The following is a 21052-nucleotide window of genomic DNA, read 5'->3' as shown; positions in this document are numbered from 1 at the left end:
CTAATATGATGTCTTAATGCATTGCTGAATTCAGTTAGATGCTATTTTAAAATATTTGAGCACATGTGCTCAAAAAAAACAACTATTTTCTTTTCTCATTTTGTCTTTTTCCAGTTTGAGTATCAAAAATATACTTATTAAAGAAGTAAAGAGAGTTCTCCTATTTTTGTTTCACTGAATGAAAAAATCTGTTCAATACAGGAAATAAACTTTGAAGATTTGGTAAAACTCACCTCTTTGGGTAAGTACTTGATTGGCATAGTATTTAATGAATAGATTTTTTTTAAACTGTAGATTCAGTTCTTTTAATGGGTATAAATAAATAGATTGCCATTTCTTTTTCATGTCAGTTTTAGTGATTTACATATTTCTAGAAAACTGTCCATTCCATTTAAATTGTCAAATGTATTAATATAATGATGTTGATTGTATTCTCTTATGCTTTTAAAAATTTATAGTCAAGTCTTTTTTTCCCACTTTTTTCTCTTATACTCTCAATCAATCTTGCCAGGTTTTGTCTATTTTATTAGTCTTCTAAAAGAATTAGGTTTCAGGCCGGGCGCGGTGGCTCAAGCCTGTAATCCCAGCACTTCGGGAGGCCGAGACGGGCGGATCACGAGGTCAGGAGATCGAGACCATCCTGGCTAACACGGTGAAACCCCGTCTCTACTAAAAATACAAAAACTTAGCCGGGCGAGGTGGCAGGCGCCTGTAGTCCCAGCTACTCGGGAGGCTGAGGCAGGAGAATGGCGTGAACCCGGGAGGCGGAGCTTGCAGTGAGCTGAGATCCGGCCACTGCACTCCAGCGTGGGTGACAGAGCGAGACTCCGTCTCAAAAAAAAAAAAAAAAAAGAATTAGGTTTTAAATAGATTGAATCATGTTGTCTTCATATAGAATATGAATATATGAATCCTTATTGAGTTATGAACTGTTATTGTTTCCATATGAAACCTTATTGATTTTTTCTCCATTTGGCTATTTCTCCTCTTATTTTTGATTTTTTTTCCTTCTACTTTCTCTGTTCTAATTTTTTTTTTTTTTTTTTTTTTTTTTTTTTTTTTTTTTTTGTTGTTGTCTCTCTCTGTCGCCCAGGCTGGAGTGCAGTGGCCGGATCTCAGCTCACTGCAAGCTCCGCCTCCCGGGTTTACGCCATTCTCCTGCCTCAGCCTCCCGAGTAGCTGGGACTACAGGCGCCCGCCACCTCGCCCGGCTAGTTTTTTTGTGTGTTTTTTAGTAGAGACTGGGTTTCACCGTGTTAGCCAGGATGGTCTCGATCTCCTGACCTCGTGATCCGCCCGTCTCGGCCTCCCAAAGTGCTGGGATTACAGGCTTGAGCCACCGCGCCCGGCCTCTCTGTTCTAATTTTTAAACATTTTGACCTTTGGGGTATGTGCTTCCTTCTCTTCCATTATAGGCATTTAAAGCTCTAAATTTCCTTCTAAATACTGCTTAAACTCCATGCCATATGTTTTGGTACTCATGTTTTCATTGAGCGGTGTTACACATTTGGTATTTTCTATTCATTTTTCTACCTTAATAATTATTTAGAAGTTTCTAAAATAATGGGGCAGTGTAACTATTATATTGATTTTTGATTTTATTGCATTGCTGTCCGAGAATGTTTTATGTGATTTTGGTCATTGGTGTTTGTTTGAAATTTGCTTTTTGACATATTATGCTTTTTATAAATGTTTCATGTGTGCTAGAAAGAATATGTTTCCTGGGAATCTCTGAGCCTCCTCTGGCTCAGGAGGCTGCCCATAACAACAACAAAAATAATGAAAAGAATGCGTTTCCTGTAATTTTGGGTGTAGAAATTACCTGTGTTCTTTACATCTTCTACCACTATGATTATACATTTATCATTTTCTCTTTATAATTTTGACAGTGTATTGTGTATACACACACATACATACACACTGAAGTTCCAACTTACTATTTCTTCAATGTGAATTCTTTTTATTCTTTTATCATTATATAGTGGCCCTCTTTTTCCATTACTTTTATTTTGCCTTAAAGTTTTAAAAATGATGATAATATTGTTATGTTTAATTAAAAAATATTTTTCTAGTACAGTTTATCCATCTATTTACATAATAATCTCTCTGTCTTATCATGTTCTAGGTAGTGTCTTGGCTGAATTTTTTAAAATCCTGAAAATTTCCATCTTTTTGTACAGAAATTCAATATGTTAATATTTATATGTATTTTGATTATTGATACATGGTTCATGTTGTGCTTTCTATTTATCTTTTTTTTTTTTTTTTTTTTTTGAGTCGGGGGTCTCACTTTGTCAACCAGACTGGAGTGCAGTGATGAGATCTTGGCTCACTACAACCTCCACCTCCCAGGTTCAAGCAATCCTCCTTCAGCCAGTTATCATTCTTTTACTTTGATTCTTTATTCTTCTTTTCTACTTTCTATTAGGTTGAGCTAGTCTTTTTCTTTCTTTTCTTTTTCACTCTGTTGCCCAGGCTGAAGTGGTGCACTGGCATGATCTCAGCACACTGCAGCCTCCACCTCCCAGGTTCAAGTGATCCTCCTGCCTCAGCCTCCCGAGTAGTTGGGATTAAAAGTGTACGCCATCACACCCGGCTAATTTTTGTATTTTTGGTAGAGATGGGGTTTTGCCATGTTGGTCAGGCTGGTCTTAAACTCCTGACGTCAAGTGACCTGCCCTCCTCAGCCTCCCAAAATGCTGGGATTACAGGTGTAAGCCACCTTACCCAGTCGTTTTTAATTTATTCTCCCCTTTTCTTCATACTGGAAGTTAGAAGGTAGGATTAAAATTTAAAAGATCCCTGGGAGAAACAAAAAGCCCAGGATTCCATACTACTTTTTCAGACTGAGGAGTTGGACTTTTTTACTTCCCTCTTCATGGCAGGAGTAGCTCTTCAAGGGTTTTCCTCCAACGACACCTCCTGGGTCTCCAGAGCCTGTGTCTCAGGAAGTTCAGGCAGTTCTCTTTTGCAGCTTCTGAACCTAAACAGAGAAGGCGGCCCGGGGCCTGGGTCCCCCAGGCCCGAAAGCCAGGAGTCAATATGAGCAACAAGGGCATCCAAGGAGAATTCTGCATAAGAACCACTGAGCCCATCAGCTGAGCTGGGGTCAAGTCAGATTGAACCCACTGTGGCTTTGTCTTCTGTCTTTATTCTAAAACCTTTTTCTTCCTTTTGCTTCAGCTGTTTATTTAAAAGTTATTTTTTACTGCATTTTGCCAATATTTCTATGTGTAGGTACCAATCTGCTATACTCTAAAAAGCTGTGGGAGTTAATTTACGTATCTTACAGACTGTTTACAAGTTCCAAGTCTCACCTTCCACCTCACATCTTTTTGTTTTTGTCTGCTTTCCTCTGTTTCCATCTAGTTCACTTAGAAGTAGACTTTTTTTTTTTTTTGAGACGGAGTTTTGCTCTTGTCACCCAGGCTAGAGTGCAGTGCGCAATCTCAGCTCACTGCAGCCTCTGTCTCCTGGGTTCAAGCGATTCTTCTGCCTCAGCCTCCCGAGTAGATGGGATTACAGGTACCTGCCACCACACCCAGCTAATTTTTGTATTTTTAATGGAGACAGGATTTCACCATGTTGGCAAGGCTCGTCTCGAACTCCTGACCTCAAGTGATTCACCCACCTCAGCCTTCCAAAGTGCTGGGATTGCAGGCGTGAGCCACCACACCCAGCCTAGATTCTTTTTCTCTGTCGTGCTCCTCTGTACTGATGATTCATTTTGAAGTTCTGAGTGGCTGTCGTTCTGGCCTCCCCTCAAATCCCTTTGCCTCTCAGGTTGGAGAGGTAAGACCTCCTCTGCACACAGGCTCCTGGACCCCATGCTCTGCTCACAGCCATAGTCCAGGTAAGAAAGCTGGCCATAGTTCTCTGTGCTGTAGTTCCTGGGCGTGTTGCCTTTCCCCCATCCTTCAGCAGTTTCTAATATGATGGACTTGACAGGTCTCAGCCTTCCTGGCTGGACACACCCCTGGCTATGATAGAAACATGCCCAGCTGGAAGCAGCTGACATGCCCAGAGCTTCCAGCAATGGGCTTTCCAATACAACATGTTGGGGCCCTTATTTCCTGTCACTTCTTTTTGGCTGGGTGGCTCCCTCTAGCCACAGGCATTCCCTGGGCAGCTGTCAGAGTTAACATCTGAGCCTGGCCAGCACTAGTGCAGCTGTGGGCTCTGGCATTGCTGCTCTTGAGTAAATTCCCCAGTGAGCCCACAGTGCTGCCTTGACATCTCTGTTGGGTGCAATTCTCTTCAAAGAAGGCCAGCTTCCTAGGTGCGAGCCCTATGCAGTCACACTGGGACCCGCCCTCAGACCTTGTACTTGGATTCATGCTCTGGTGTTGATAGCTTGAAATTCAAAATAATTTGTGAATAAAGTTTTGCTTTTTACTGGGCTCCATAAATTATGTAGCTCTCCTTAGGAGAAACAGAGAAGAATACCACTGGCACTTGGGGAAGTGGGTGGGGTTTATTGACTAACCCAGCGTCTTGGGAGTGCAGAGCAACGGCCATTATAAGTAATTGTTTTTTCTTCTGGGAAGCTCCCACCCATCTATAAAAGCATTTTAGGCCAGGAGCAGTGTCTCAAGCCTGTAATCCCAGCACTTTGGGAGGTCAATGTGGACCTTGGGGTCAGGAGTTCAAGACCAGCCTGGCAAACATGGTGAAATCACGTCTCTACTAAAAATACAAAACTTAACTGGGCTTGGTGGCGGGTGCCTGTAATCTCAGCTACTCCGGAGTCTGAGGCAGGAGAATTGCTTGAACCTGGTAGGTGGATGTTGCAGAGAGGTGAGACTGCCCCGCTGCACTCCATCCAGAACAATAGAGTGAGACTCCATCGCCAAAAAGAAAAAGCGTTTTAGTGCCTTAGGAAAGGGAAAAGGGTAGACAGCCTCTAGAATAACTGTCCGATGTAACTTTCTGTGATGCTGCTAATGTTTTATATATTTGATGTCCAATATAGTGGGCACTATCCCCATGTGGCTTCTGAAACCTTGAACTGTAGCTAGTATGACTGAGGACCTGAATTTAAAAATCTTAATTATTTAAAAATTAAAATTACATAGATACATGGAGCTGCTACCATATTGCACAGCATAACTCTAAAACGACAGAGTAATTTCTGACCTTTGTGCTTTGATTATTGTTCATACTGATCTATAGCAAGACTTAGGCTTTGTTCAGAAAGGATTTTTAAATTCAGATTTAAGGCATACCATGAACTAAGATGGGGCCCTCGACTCTTAGTGTTTTTTTCTTAAGAATAAAGAAGATAACCTTACCACCTATGAAAGCTAGGTCACGATATGCGTCGCTCTACCCTGGAAGGGAGATAGTACATGGGTGAATGAGTTGCCCAAAGACTGCCCCTTCCAGTTCCAAGGAATTATGGAAGAAATGAGGAAGACAAAGAAGAAATGAGAAGGCCAGAAGCCAGAGTCTTGGCAAGGAGTGATGGTGAGGAGGTGGTATAGTAGGCGAGTTGATAGATGAGCTTGAGCCGTCACTCCTGGGCCTACATGGCCTGGATGTTGTACAAGTGTTCCAGCAAGTTCCATGTGTTCTGATGAGACACAGAGGTTTTGAGAGCACAGAGGTACACCAGAGGGCTCTGGTCAAAACAAAGAGGTACCTGAGTAAAAACTTTGAGATGACCAGAACCACAAATTCCAGAGGGAATTACTTTACCTCAAAAAGCCAAACCAGAAAAATCAACCTTCAGTGGTCACCAGTCCAGTAAACAGAAAATCTAGCCACTTCACCTTTGATCAGTAAGAATTCAGATAACATCTCTGCTGTGTGGCTCATCTAAATTCTTACAGACCCCACTGAACAGAGACAGAGTCACTAACTTGGAGGAGAACAAAGAGATGGAGAGAAAATGTAAAGACCATAGTTTGCCTAAAGAAACTAAAGATAATTTACATAAAGAAGGCATCTGAATTATTGAGCTGAACTAAGTTTAACTGAAGGGGATAAATTTAGGGTTCTTTTTCCCAATTCCCTGTGGATGAGTAGATGAGTTATGAGAAATATAGAAGCTACATTTTCCTTGCACATCTGAGTACAGAGTGAATGAATTTGTGACCCCACTACAAATATGTTTGGCTTCCTTCCTGCCAAGCCAGTGATGGACAGCAATTCTATTTACAAGGCTTTGGCGGGGGTGGAGAATGTGTGGGGAAAGGGAGGATGCTAACTTCATGTACTGAGTCTGGGAGCAGCAACACCAGCACCATGATGAATTGGCCACTTAACCCACAGACGCCCTCTCTTTAAAGGCACTAGCAACCTCATGTGGGAAGTGCATTTTGAGTGTATCTGAGAGGGAGTTTTTCTCTTATCTTCTGCCTGGATAGGGAGGAGGTTGTAGATAACCCAGCTTACTGGTCCAAGAGCTTTGACATCAATGGGATAGGGGGGATCTGGCAGATTATGGTGTCATTTTGGCTGTGCAGGCCCTAGTCATCTTCTCATGCAGGATCAAGGAGGCACGAGCTACTTGGACGAAATCCTAATATACGAATCTGAATCTAACATCTTGTGAGTCCTTTGTCCATACAGTCCTCTGTAGTCCTCTGTGGGCTACACCACCACCTGCAGGCCAACCCTGAAAAGTACATGTCCAAGAGAATGGAAGAATTACTGGGCTGTATTCTGTCTGGTCAAGATATCTGCAATATTTTGGGCACTTCAAGTGTTTGTAGTCCCAGAGGAAGAGCCCACATGATTTATTAAATATATTTATCAATTCCTGGAATTCATTAGACAATTCCCTACACATTTCATGGTCTGTTGTAATAATTGACGTGCCTAAAAGGGATGGAGGCTTTTCTTGGTTCTCAGATGCAAATGCAGTCTCCTAACAAGCCTTACTTAAGTTACTTGAACCTCCCCCTGACCTACCTGACCCAGCCCAGTCCACATGAATGTCTCCATCCACTGAGATGAGCAATATGTAGTGCTTGGAAGACCCAGCCCTGAAGTCTCCACCCCTGGGTTACCTTCTCTAGGAAACTGGCTTTTGAAAGAGTATAATTGCTCCTCTTCCTTGGGATTAAGAATCACTTGTCATAGAGCTGGAGCGGCTAAATTAGATGCAGAAACTCAGTTTGCACCAGAGTCACCTTCCTCAAGCACTTTGGGTTTACCATTTCATACCCAATCCTGGGAGCCGTAGACACATGAGGGAAGACTACAGCACCAATCCTGGAAATCGTCTGCTGGGAATTTTGAAGATAGCCTGGCCATCACTAATGGTCAGGTCTGGCAGGGGCCCACACAATTGGATTTTTATGATATGTGAGTGTAAGAGGAATAGAGTGGTCAAGAATGAGCCTCAAACCTATATCCTGAGCTGCTGGATGAATGGTAAAGCCAGGAGCTGCAGCGTATAAAACTGTAAGAAAAACAGGTTTGGGGGATAAGACCAAGTTCTATTTTGAAAATGTTCAATTTGAAATGCTTATTAGACATCTAATGGAAATGTCAAGTAGGTGGCAGAATATGTTAAGGCTGGAGCTCAGGGGAAATGTCAGGGCTAGAGAATATAGATCTGGAAGTTATTGACAGAGAGATAGAAATTAAAGCCATGGGACTGGAGAAGATCTCCTATAAAGTGAATGAGTGTATTTAAAGAACAGAAGATGTTTAAAGAAATTTAAAAATGAGGAATAAGAGGAAGGAGCCAGCAGACTCAGAAGAAGCCAATCTGGGACACAGGAGGAAAACCGAGACAGTGTGTTGACTCAGAATCTAAGTGGTTCACCAAGTCAGATCAAATCCACTGAGAGGTCGAGTAAGAGAAGGGCTGGGAAATTGTTCAAAGGATTTAAGACGTGTGGAGCTCACTGGTGATCCTGAGAAGAATGACTTCGGTGCAGTCATAGGGAAGAAGACATGATTGGAGAAGACTGAAAGATCATAAAATGAGGAAGTGGAGAGACACTGAGTTTGACAACTTGCTTTAGAAATAATGATGTAAGGAGGCCTGAGAAGCAGGAGGGAGTAGTTGAAGGAGGGTGTAATTCTAGGGAAGACAGGTTTTTTAAAGACAGGAGATATTATATTGTGCGTATATGCTACGGGAATAATCAAATAGAGAGTGGAGATGTAGAGATGGTGGAGACGGTGAGTGATGAAAAGAGCAAAGCCTTTGAATAGATGACGGGGAATCCAGGGCTTAAGTCACAAGGTCTATGAGGACTGAGAGTCCAGTACAGTTTTTCCATCACCAAGGAAGGAAAGGCAAAACTTAATGAGAACGATGATGGGAAATGTTATAGTTGTCTTCTGCTTGTTTCTATTTTCTTAGTAAAAGCAGAGATGAGGTCTGTTTCAGCCAGCTCATGCTAGCTCAGTTCACTGCCCTAGACCCAGAGCCCAGTAATTTACCCTGACAACTGAGTTAGAAGAGCCCACGCATCTTACAAAAGGTTCTGGATTTTCAGAAGTACCACTGCCAGATCTGGTACCTGTCCTTGAGAAAGGATGTCCGCTAGAGAAGCGAACACATGAAATGCCCCCACCTCAACTAAGAACCCACCTAAACATGTTAAGACTTTGTAGCCACCCAGTGAAAAACACCACCCAATGGAGTGGGATGTGGAAGAAGAGCCAGACCTGGTTAGAGCCTCCTCCCCCATCAGGCTAAGGCTGCTGGCATCCTATAAAAACAGTAAGAAAACTACCTTAAATATATATTTTTTTACCTTCTCCCTCTATACCGTGTTCTAAACTTGCTTGCTCACAATGGATTTTCCCAGTTTGTCCTCATATTTGGATGGATACTCTGTCTCTACCCAACCTTTTAGAAAAGATAGTTCTTCGGTACTGCCCAAGTGGTTTTTAAATTAAGCTTCTCCCTAGAATGCTTCCGCTGAATCTCTACCTCTTCAGCTCCAATGAGCCTCAGACGTGTCCCAGGCTCCCAGCTACCACATTTCTTCCCAGCCTACGTAGGCCCTCACTTCTCAGGGATGAAGGTCCTCACACATATGAGAAACCATTCTCAGGGATGAAGGTCCTCACACATATGAGAAACCATGTAAAGTAGATTTTAGAAGGATAACACAGTGTAACAGTGTTATTCAAAGCAGCCGCAGAAGCAACAGGGCTTTCTGAGCAAGGCTTCGCTATTCAGCCTTCTTTATTTTTCTCTAGCCATTAAAATGCCTTCTAAAGGAATAACACACCCCTTGGGAAAATGAGCGGAAGTACAAATGAATTAGGGTTTAGAGAAGATGAGGATAAAGAAGGTTGCTTCCCCATGGAAGACCACACACACGCACACACGCTTTGATTACTACACATAGTAACTACACGTATTGTAGCTTACAGATGAATGACAAACAAATTTGAATGTCTTTTTCAAAGCAAGATTTTTATAATAAAACACAAAGAGATATATTAATATAAAAATAAAACATGCATGATGGCACATAAATATTCTAATTAGGTAAATAAGCTTTCTTCAAACATTTGTAGAGAGGTGTTTGGGCTCTGTATTTGAATCAAAGTATCTAAGTAAAGGTACTTCTAATTAAATAGGAGTCAGGGTGAATATTTATTTTCTCACATAATATGTGACTAAATGAATGAGGCTGTTTTGTTTTTGTTTTCTAAACAACCCTTATATTGGAAGCCTAGTTTGTCAGGTGTTATGACTCTAAGTGATTTTGGAACTTCTTGTTAGGAACTACCTTCAGAGCTCTTTTGATGAATAGGGTGACTGATTATTTCTCTTTTCCAGAATGTGGGGCTATAGAACTGGGACAGTCTTAGGCAAATCTTCTTGATTTACCTGGAACTGAGGGAGATGTCCAGTCCTAAAACTGGTAAAGTTCCAGGCAAAATGGATTAAGTTTGGTCACCCTATTCACAAACCACACAAGAACTACCAGCTCATTGCTTTAGAGTCATACAGTGTTACTCAGTTTGATCTCCTCCTTATTTTTAAAACTGGCCCTTAATGTCCTTTGGCTGGTTCAAAGACCAAATGTGTTCCCCTGCAAACAACTTTGTAACAACATACAGAAGAGCCTGAATTCGGAAGGCAATTTTACTAACTTTCCTTTCTTCCTCCCTCCCGTCCTTTCTTCCCTTCCTCTTTCCCTCCTTTTCATTCTTACCTTTTCATATCCGAGTCACAGTATTTACAAGTATGTTGTATGAGTGGTGGATATGATAAAGACTTCTTTACCAAACTTCAGTCAGGTTCCCCTGAACCCTCTTCTCGACTAGGCCTCTCCCCTGGTCCCCATCCTGTCTTTGGCCTGCCTAACTTAGTTTTAGGAAGAGTCCTGCCAAGTCAGTTTATTGAGAATACCTTCCCTTGATGCCTGATCACCCCTGGTATCCAATGAAATTCATTTTATCCTGTCTCCTACCCAGTTTTGGAATCCCTCAAACCTCAACTTGTAGCTCAGTACATTATCCCTTCCCCTTACTTTTAGCTGCTTAACACATTTTATGGTAATCACTAATTCATCACATGGAACTGAATAAGAACCATTTAATATGATTATCTTCTCCATTAAAGCTGTCATCATAATTAGAGCTGCAGTGAACTGTTTGCCAGGATTATAACTTCTGCCAAGAAAAACTTGGGTGTCGTTTTAGAAAAATTCTTAGGTGGGGGAGGAGGAGATCAGGGCCATCTGTGTGAGGATCCAAAGCTGAATAATGATAGGCAAAGCCCCTTTCTCCTGTTCTCTGCCAAACTCTGGCCAGCCCTCCAACTGGACCCTGCCAAAGACTTTAACATGAACTAACTTTCAAGGTAGTCCAAGGAGCACACCCTCTCAGGGGAAGAAAGCCTTTGGAAAAGGCAGCAACAAATAAACATTAGGCCTCTGTGCATAAGGCTTTCTAAAAGTTGTTCCAAATGGTTTTGTTTGCTACCCCACTGTTTCCAGGGCAACCACCTAAGCCAGGACAGAAGTAGAAGGAGACATGAGGCTAGAATGGGACCACCCACTGCAATTCTCATTTTATCCTGATGGCAAGAACCTTTATATCGACTCAAAGTGTTTGTCAGGCCTCTCGCTGTGAATCACTGGAATAACATTTTGCCCTGATGGAAGTGTGTCACAGGCTGCTGCTCCCACATCCCCCCATACTGAGGTGTTTTTAAATGGGACCAAATATCCCAGGGGAATTTTCTTTGCACTACTAGCATTGCTTTGTCGCACATTTTTAGATTACACACTGTAAATTATAGCTGAAAAAATACATTATGCTAATTTCCTCCTGCATGTCTTTGAGTTATTTTTAGGGAAAGTGTCTTTGGAATTCAGCTTCTCAGGTAAATGTTTAAAATGAAGAGAATAATAAGACTAAGGCAGAGGGATGCTCCAGGCTCAGACTGCAGCTGCATCATAGTCTGGCACTTTGTAATGAGCACAACTTGTGTGTCCAGCACGGATTTTAACTGCCAATAGTGGAAGAAGCCCTGGACTGGGCATCAGTAGATTTGGGTGTGCATGCTGGTTATGCAACTTTTTGGATATGTGACTTTGGAGGAATTTGTATCATGTTCCTAAGTCTTGACTTCCTCATCTATGGAGTGAGAGTCTTCAGTGAGATCTCTAGAGTACTTTTCACTTCTCATACTCCGTGGCACTGTGTGCTAAACTAAGTGAAAGGACCTCAAATCACATGAGCAGATTATGTTGACTGTCTTTAAAAAGAATGAACAAACTCAGATCAGGCCCCATTGGCTCATGTCTGTAATCCTAGCACTTTGGAAGGCCAAGGTGGGTGGATCACTTGAGGTCAGGAATTGGAGACCAGCCTGGCCAACATGGCAAAACCCCATCTCTACTAAAAATACAACAATTAGCTGGGCTTGGTGGTGCGCACCTGTAATCCCAGCTACTCAGGAGGCTGAGGCAGGAGAATCGCTTGAACCCAGGAGGCAGAGGTTGCAGTGAGCCGAGATCACGCCACTGCATTCCAGCCTGGGTGAAGAGTGAGACTCTTGTCTAAAAAAAAAAAAAAAAAGAATGAATAAACTCAATCTGTGAGCCTTATAAAATTAAGCTGCACAAAGTACTTCAGCCTGCATTCTTCATGATCTCTTATTGCACTGAGGTTGTTGATTTTTTCACGTGGTGTGCTAGATCTCTCCCATTTGCCCTTTAGATCCACGTTCCATCTTTCTCCACCCTGGCAGACTGTCCTATGAGGACTACAGCACGGGCTTGTGTCCTGTGGCTTCCAGGTGAGCTCAGCAAATGTGCAGGAGATTGAAAAAACAGTTGAGTGGAGGTTGCTCCCTCCCTGCGCCTTGCCTGTGAGGTTGCCATGACTGCATTCCGCAACCAGAGGTCACAGCTCCAGTAAAGCACCCTCTCTACCTAGCTGTCTTCAGGTTTCCATAATAGATTCCTCCACTTGTTGCTTCAGGTCTAGGGGCACTGTATGACCCCTGTGGTTCTCTATGCGCAGTCTATATTTTTAAAAACTCATTTAGGCTGGGCATGGTGACTCACGTCTGTAATCCCACCACTTTGGGAGGCCAAGGTGGGAAGAATGTGAGACCAGCCAAGGCACATAGTGAGACCTCGTCTCTAAAAAAGTAAATAAATAGAAATAAAAAATAAAAATAAGTAAAAACGAGTCTTTATTTATTTATTTATTTATATATATTTTAAAGAGGGTCTCACTCTGTCACCCAGGCTGGAGTGCAGTGGTGCAATCTTGGCTCACTGCAACCTCTGCCTCCGGGGTTCAAATGATTCTCCTGCCTTGGCCTCTCAAGTAGCTGGGATTACAGGTGCCCACCACCACGCCTGGGTAATTTTTTTTTCTTTTTTTTTGAGTAGAGACAGGGTTTCGCCATGTTGGCCAGGTTGGTCTCAAACTCCTGACCTCAAGTGATCTGCCCGCCTTGGCCCCCCAAAGTGCTAGGGTTACAGGCATGAGTCACTGCATCCAGCCAAAATTAGTCTTTATTAAAGTCTCCTCAGAGTTTCCATTGTGAATGAGCCTTCTGTTTCCTGCCGGTACGCTGACTGATACACCCAGTTTCTGGAGATTACAGGTGTGGCAAGAGCACAAAGTCCACGGTGCTTATTATTGAAATACATAAATTTACCTTGAATGCATGCTTTTTTTTCCTCTTTAATTGCAGCTCAGAAAAGATAAGAATCTCTGTGTACTGCTGCTTGGTTATGTAGTACTTGACCTCTATCCATGCTCGTATTAAACAAGATTCAGAAGCAGATAATGGAAACCATTCTAGTAGTTTTAGCAAGAAAGGATTGGCTACAGGAAATCCCATGCCCACAGTTACAGGGACTGGAGGAGTGGGCTGTGGGCTGGATTCCAGAACAACACTACAGAGCTGACCTGTCTAGAGAACTATCTCTGCAATAATCTGGAAGCTGTGGATCAGAAAACCACTATACCACTCTCCAGATCCAAGATCACACTACCTTGCCACAATTCGGGAATCAGAAAGTTGTGGCCTCAACTGTTGGCCCCAAACCATACTGTGACTGATTCGTACCATCAAAATGAAGGCCTGGGCACTGCCTTCCTTCCTACTTGACTCAGTGCTAACTTAAATTTTCACACAAGTACATCTTATTGGTGGATCCTAATCATATTCCTAGCTGCGTGAAAGTCTGGGGAATGTCACTTTTAGTTTTCTAGCCTCTGCAGTATAGGAAGGCATTCTATAAGAAGGGTAGAATGAATTCTGTGCAAGCCTGTCTACTCTATCTGCCACAAAATTATTTCAAAAACATGGACTTTGGAGATTTAAAAAAGAGCAAAATTCAAACCTTTACTCTAGGATTTATTAGCTGCATGATCTTGGACAGGATGAACTTAATATTACTGAGCCAATTTTTCCTCTGTACAATGGAAGTATAATGTCTACCTCGCAGAATTGCCATTCATTCATTTATATGTCTATCAAATTTTTACTGATTTTTACATTAGTACCAGAAGTTTTAGTTGAAAGTGACAAAAACTAACTGGTTGATTAAGCCAAAAAGAAAACTATTAAAGGATATTTGGTAGGTCACAGAATTGCCAGGAGGGCTGGAGAGCCAGGCTCAAGGATGAACTTCCAGGATACCACCACAAACAGTTGTCAGGACTAGCCTGAAGACGCTGCTACTGCCTTCACCTCCTAGCATTCAATGCTACATTTTGCACTGCCAGCAGGAACTTTATTGACGCAAGCACTACTGCCAGCCCTGTTATAGGAACTCAATAATGCCACCTCTGAAGGCCAAGTGGTAGTGGTGTCACTCTCACTGGCAAAAATGGATTCCATGTGGCATTTCTTTCTCACATTGCTCTCATCTCAAAGAAATTTCACAAGGATGTCTGATGGGGCCTGAGTCACATGCTTGGGCCCAGCTAGCTACAAGCGGGGTGAAGAAAGCATAATTTCTGATGTCTAATTTGGGGAGAAAAGAAAATTCCTAACCAAAAGGAGAGCCTTCACAGGTGCTGAGCTCCAGACAAATAGACTACACCTACTCCAAATGGCTAAGCAAAAAGGATATTTATTGGCTCTCATTTTCTCTTTCTTACTCTTGTTCTCACTTTGCTTTCGCTTCCCCAAGCTTCCTTTTCAGGCATTCTCTCCCTGGTGGCAGGATAGTCCCCGAGAGCTGCAAACGTACATTCTACCGGCCAAGCAATCCCTTGGAAAGTATGTGTCTTTCCCGATCATTCCTTCAAAACTGTGGCTGACTCTATTCATCTGACTTGGATCATGTAAGCTTTCCTAAATCATTCACTGAGCCGAGAAGATGGAATAAATTTACACACCAATTTTGGGTTACATGCCAACCAAGCTGTAGAGGTATAGGTTCAGCCCTTCTAGAACTGTTTGGCTCAAGCATCGGGGAAGAAAGCTTTTATAAAGGAAACCTGGGATACTGGCAGGTGAAAACAATTATTGTCCACTATAATCTCCTGAGCTGTTTGATGTCCATACGCACACTCTCCTTCTCATACATGCAGCATCATAATTGAACTCTTTTACATACATCTCAAAACTCCCTCCTTCCCCAGGTGCTAGGCCAGTTACTGCATCCATCTCTCAGCAACATGCATTATTCTCAGGTTGGTCCAGAATAACTCCTTGTGTATTGGCAACCTGAGGTTAAATGATAAATTTAACCTGATCTACAATGGTAGAAATAGGTCAGGTTATCTTAATTAAAGGAAAAAAAAAAAAAAAAACTCACATGGAAAAGGGAAGGGGAAGAAACAGCTTAGAGTGGTCATTGACCAACAGAATTTGTCACATCCTGCTTCTCAGGAATATAAAGTGCTCTCTGCTCCAGTGACAGAGTGGATATATTGGTCAGCAAAAGTAGTTGATTCTGGTTCTCTCCTCTGGGAGAAGAGTCAGTGTCTAGTATCCACTGTGGCCACCTCTGAAAAGGACAATGGAGAGGATCATTTGTGAGGGTTAAACTAATTTAGAACACACTTTTCCATTGAGAAGAGTTCAGGGGCCTGGAGATTACCTTAGGTTGGTAAGTGTTTATCCAGAAATAACAATTTTCTTAGAAACCTAGTAGGCTTTCCGTGCACATCCAACACTAGGATGTCCTCTCTCATAGCAACAGGCCTTAGAGCTCTGCCCTTCCCTCTAGCTCTCAGCCCCAAAGCCTTCATTTTTTAACATTTCCTGGGGGCAATGACAAACAATAGCTTGAGTCAAAAGAGAGAAAACCAATCTCAGCTCCAACATCCCATGTATTTCAGTGGTTGGGCTATAAAGTGGTGACTAAGTGAAGTCTTATCAGTCAAGGAAGGCCAAGAAGGAGGTGCTTAGTAGAGCTTTTCCAGGAGCCTTTTTTTTTTTTTTTATCTCCTCTTAAGTTTTCGGAATCTTAAGACATTACTTCCACTAACTTTATCTCAGGGGAGATAATTCAGCTCAAGATTATCTGACTACTATCCCTCTTTGATCACAGGCCACAATTAGAAAGGGCTTCCCTTAGCAGTTTCTGTTCTCTCTCTCTCTCTGCTTTCTGATGAGCCACTTGTCTCTTACTTGTAGTAACTTATCTTGGGCTAAGAAAAAGTATCCAACCTGATCCAACGAGCTGACATTTTTCTACTGATTCCCAAATCTCCACCTGGACAGACACATTGCCTGAGTTTCCAGATACAACATGCTTATGAAGATAGGCATTTTCCCAGCCAGAGAAGGGGAGGTCCACACTGTCTCCTGCCTCACCATGACCCTTCCAACTTCACATTGTCATTCTAAATGTCAGTTGTAACTGCTATGTCCAGGAATCAATTTCTACTTCAGTCTATTTCTGTTTCTGCACAAAAGAAATGGCTATCTTAAGCTCTGGCTATCTTAAGCTAAACAAGAAATGTGCTCAAGGATGTGGACTAGCACAAAGAATTAAAAGAAATGCTAAGTAAGCACCAGGCTGTGAAAAGGCCAGGAGTCAAAACAGCTCTAAGCATCCAGATAGCAGCAACTAAAGGTCAGTCTCTTTTCATGGCACTGTTAGCAGGATAAATGACCTCTGTCATTTTCTATCTCTATGTTACTCTACTCGAGATTTAATTTTTGGGAGACAGAGTCTGAATGGCATTCTTGGGTCACACATATACTCACCTCTTGAGGGTAGGGCAGAACATTTTGAACGATTGCCTCACTAAGACTAGCAAAAAGATTGTTTGAAGGTGTTTTCACCAGAAAAAGATGGAGTGAATGCCAGGCAGGCAAAACCCAAAGATGGTCAATATTTGCTATGTGCTAAGCACTGTGCTAGTCTATCTGGATCCAAAGATAAATAATGATGGCTAACATTTATTAATCATTTGCTAGGTGCCAGGAACTTTCTATGTATTATTTCAGATAATCTTTTTAATAAATAGCATAAAATAGATACTTTTTTTTTTTTTTTTTTTTTTTTTTGAGACTGAGTCTCACTCTGTCACCCAGCCTGGAGTGCAGTGGCGTGATCTTGGCTCACTGCAATCTCTGCCTCCCAGGTTCAAGCAATTCTCCTGCCTTAGACCCCCGAGAAGCTGAGATTACAAGCGCGTGCCACCATGCCCAGCAAATTTTTGTGTTTTTAGTAAAGATGGGGTTTCACCATGTTGGCCAGGCTGGTCTTGAACTCCTGACTTCAGGTGATCCACCTGCCTCGGCCTCCCAAAGTGTTGGGATTACAGGCGTGAGCCACTGCACCTGGCCATAGAGTAGATAATTCTTATATCTTAGTGATGCAGGATTTTTTATTCCTTAGCTTGGCTAGATCTGGGTTTTTGTCTCACAACCAGGAAACATTAGTCATACAGACATCAAAGAGTGAATGGAGTATCATTTATTAAGCAAAAAGGAAAGCTCTCAGCAAAAAGAGGGGTCCTGAAAGCAGGTTGCCGGTTGCCCACTCTTCACAGTTGAATACAATGGCTTCTATATATCTGCTGATGGGGCTGGGTTCCTATGTTAGTCCATTTTCATGCTGCCAATAAAGACATACCCAAGACTTGGCAATTTACAAAAGAAAGAGGTTTATTGGACTTACAGATCCATGTGGCTGGGGAGGCCTCACAATCATGGCGGAAGGTGAAAGGCACGTCTCACATGGCAGCAGACAAAAGAAGAGCGCTTGTGCAGGGAAATTCCCCTATTTAAAACCATCGGATCTTGTGAGACTTACTCACTATCATGAGAACAGCACAGGAAAGACCCACCCCCATGATTCAATCACCTCCCACCAGGTCCCTCCTACAACACATTATCATTCAAGATGAGACTTGGGTGGGGACACAGCCAAACCATATCAGTTCCCTATTTGTGTAATGTGTGAATTCCTGGTGGCTCCACCCCATCCTTCCAGTGCACTTGCGGGGCCCTTAGCCTGAGCCCCTCCACATTGATTTATTTCCCTTACTGTGCATGTGCTAAGGGACAGAATTTTTCACCATGGGCATGTTTAGGCAAGCCTGTGCAAAATGACCTTGGTGGGTTGGAGGTTCTCTGGGGACCCTCTCCTATCTGTCTAGGATAGTTCTCCACCTCCTGCCTCTATCATTAGGTCAGTGTCATAGGTTTAATTGTGTCTACCCTAAATGCATATGTTAAAGTGCTGACCCCACTATATCAGAATGTAATTTTATTTGGAAACAGTCATTGCAGATGTAATTAGTTAAGAGGAGGTTATTAGAGAGGACCCCAATCCCATATGACTGGCATCCTTACAAAAAGGGGAAGTCTGGATACAGCAAGATGCACACAGTGAGAACACCATGTGAAGATGAAGGCAAAGAGTGAAGTAATGCTCCTACAAGCCATGGAATGCCAAGATTGTCAGCAAACCACCAGAAAGGAAAGGCAAAGCGTGGAAGACATCCTTCAGAATGAGCCAACCCTATTAACACGTTGATCATGGATCTCTAGTTCCAGAACTGTGAGACAATAAATTTCTCTTGTTTCTACCACCCAGCTTGTGGTACTTCGTTATGGCAGCCCTTGAAACTAATGCAGCTGGGTTCCCTAGAAGCAGAGCCTGAGATGAGCTTATTATCCAAGAGCGCAATCATAGGAGTACCTTCCTAGGCTTCTCCTGTATTTTCCAAAATGGCCACAACATTATTTCTGGTCCCATATACTCCACTAGAATATTGCCACTCCTTCCTCAACAAGAGGAGTCTTTAAATTTGAGTGGGCCTTGTGACTGTCTTTACTGATAGAATAAAGTAGAAATAACACTGTGTGGCTTCCAAGTTTAAGTCACAGGAAGCAATTTAGCTATCATCAGGCTCTTTGGCAGGGTACTGTCTCTTAGAACCCAGCCACCATGCTATGAGGAAGTTAAACTAGCCCATGCAAAGAAATCACAGGGAGAAGGACCGAGGTCCCCAGTGAATGATGAGGGATGAGACCTCAGATGATTCCCATCCCCAACCTTTGTCTTCCATCTCACAAATCTTTTAACACAGAGACAAGCCACTACCTCAAAGTTCCTGACCCACAGAATCCATGAGCCTAATGAATGGCTTTTTTTAAGCCACTAAGTTTTCGGGTAATTTATTTTGCAGCCATAGTAACTGGAACAGTTTTTTATCTGGAAGTGGGGTATTGTAATACAAATCTAAAAATATGATAGTGGCTTTGGGGAAGAAGGTGGAAGTTGGAAGGACCATGAAGATACTGGTAAAAGAGTCTGATGGTTCTCAAGAAAGCTTGTAGAGAGAGATTGAAGTAAAGTAAGAAAAAGTTCTTGGAAATTGGAGGAAGATCTTTGTTATTTAGTGGCAGAATGTTTAGCAACACGGGGACCTGTAATAAAGTAGAAAGCAGAAATTATACCCAATGAACTGAATTATCTAGCTAAAGAGATTCTCTGCAAGAATGTTGAAGATGCCCTCTGGCTACTTCTTCTTGTTTATGGTAAAAGATGAGAAGAAAGAAATAAGATGAACACAAAATTGAATTTGAAAATAAAACTATCACTTCTAGGCTCTGTAAGACTGTCAATTCAGGAAAATGCTTCAAGGCAAAGATGAAATCCGGGTAAGAACAATTAGATCCATTGATATGATCTCAGAAAAATCTCAAGTGATTCCTCGGAGAACAATTTAGTTAGATAAAAGATCCCCTAAGGATCTTAAGGGCATATCCCACAGATCATCTTTATCAAAAAAGGGCTTCTAAGAATCTTAAAGATGTTGTTCCTTGGGAGCCTAATAGGAAGACCAAGGTAGAGAAGGGCTTATCTTAAAGGAGACCTTTGGGTAAGAATTCCACTTAATGGAGTGGATTATAATATAATTCATTAAAAACTCAAAGATTTTAAAACAGTTATATCAACTTGGACTGAAAGATATAGAAAGTACAAAATGAAATCCAAATTTCTGTGGGCAGAAACAGGCTGCAAAAATTATTCAGCCATAAACATGGACTATTTTCCATGGAAAATGAAGAGGGTAGAGCCAAGAGCCAAAGTGAATTGTTCCCAGGCAGCAGAATTGATCCTTTAATCAAGGAACTGGCAACATATGTCCAGCTAGATTTCAAAATTGCTGTGGACCAGTGAATCCTGTGTGTATCAATTTTCTTTCTTTTTAAAAAGCAGTGTTCATAGCAGTATTTTATACCTGTTCAATTACTGCAAGTTGGGAATGTGCAAGAGAGAAGTTTTGTTTCTTTAGTTCATAGTCTACAGATCAAAAGGAAATGTTCCCAATAGGAAGTGCGCTGTTCTGGGGTGAAGCCCTCAGAGGGATATCATTTTGAATTATCTTTTTGCCTTCCCCTTAGGGGCTCTTCCTTTTAATTCTACATGTTGAGATACCTCTCATCCTTCAAAGAATTCAAGATGTGCTGGGAAAATAATTGTGTAGCAGACTCTGATACTTCTCTTCCAGTGTCCATTCTCCTCTTTTTCAGTAAAAGAACCCTTGAATTCTAGCTAAACACATGTCTGCCAGGAATAAAGATTGCATTTTCAGCTTCCCTTGCAGCTAGGCCTGGGCATTTGTTTGAGTTATTGTCAATGGGATGTCACTTTCAGAGAGTATATCTAAAATAAGGATTATGCCCTTGGTTGTATTTTCTTCTTCCTGCTGGTGGGAATGCAGATGCAAAGACCAGCTCTATTCAGTAGTCACATTGGATCATGTCTATACAGTCATACCCTAGGGTTGATAAAGAACAAAGCAGGAAGGATCCTGAGTCCCTGCCAAATTGGTATTTTATACGAGAGAATAAAATCTTGAGTGTTAAAACCACTATAAAATTGGGGTTTCTGTCCCATGCTATACCATCTCATCCTCACAAATAAGATGTCATAGATGGTAGAATTATGGCTCTCTGAGAGCAGGGACCTTGTCTGCCTTAGTTATGGCTATGTCTCCAGCATCTAGAATTATGCGTGGTGCATTATTTATAAAGAAATGAGTGAATAAAATATTATGATAATTAAGAATGAAGAACCAACACAAAAACTGAGACCAGCATTTCCCACATCCAATGTTTCTTTCTGTTTTAGGTGTAGTTAAATATACATAACATAAAATTTACCATTTTAAC

The 21052-nt window shown here is 42.0% G+C and overlaps 1 protein-coding gene across 3 annotated transcripts in view; it reads left to right on the top strand.

The window, feature by feature from the left end:
* Positions 1-21052, top strand: part of LOC116268611 (zinc finger protein 280D-like) — a 244960-nt gene that overhangs the window by 62484 nt on the left and 161424 nt on the right. For all 3 annotated transcript variants that reach the window (XM_031669279.1, XM_031669278.1, XM_031669281.1), the window contains one exon: positions 115-241. The gene's annotated coding sequence lies outside the window, so the exon portion shown is untranslated. The remainder of the gene's footprint in view (positions 1-114; positions 242-21052) is intronic.

This window comes from Papio anubis, chromosome 7, assembly GCF_008728515.1.
Source record: "Papio anubis isolate 15944 chromosome 7, Panubis1.0, whole genome shotgun sequence".
In the NCBI taxonomy this organism is placed as follows: Eukaryota; Metazoa; Chordata; class Mammalia; order Primates; family Cercopithecidae; genus Papio; species Papio anubis.
The sequence above is the reverse complement of the archived record's forward strand: the minus strand, read 5'-3'. Positions and strand labels throughout refer to the sequence as shown.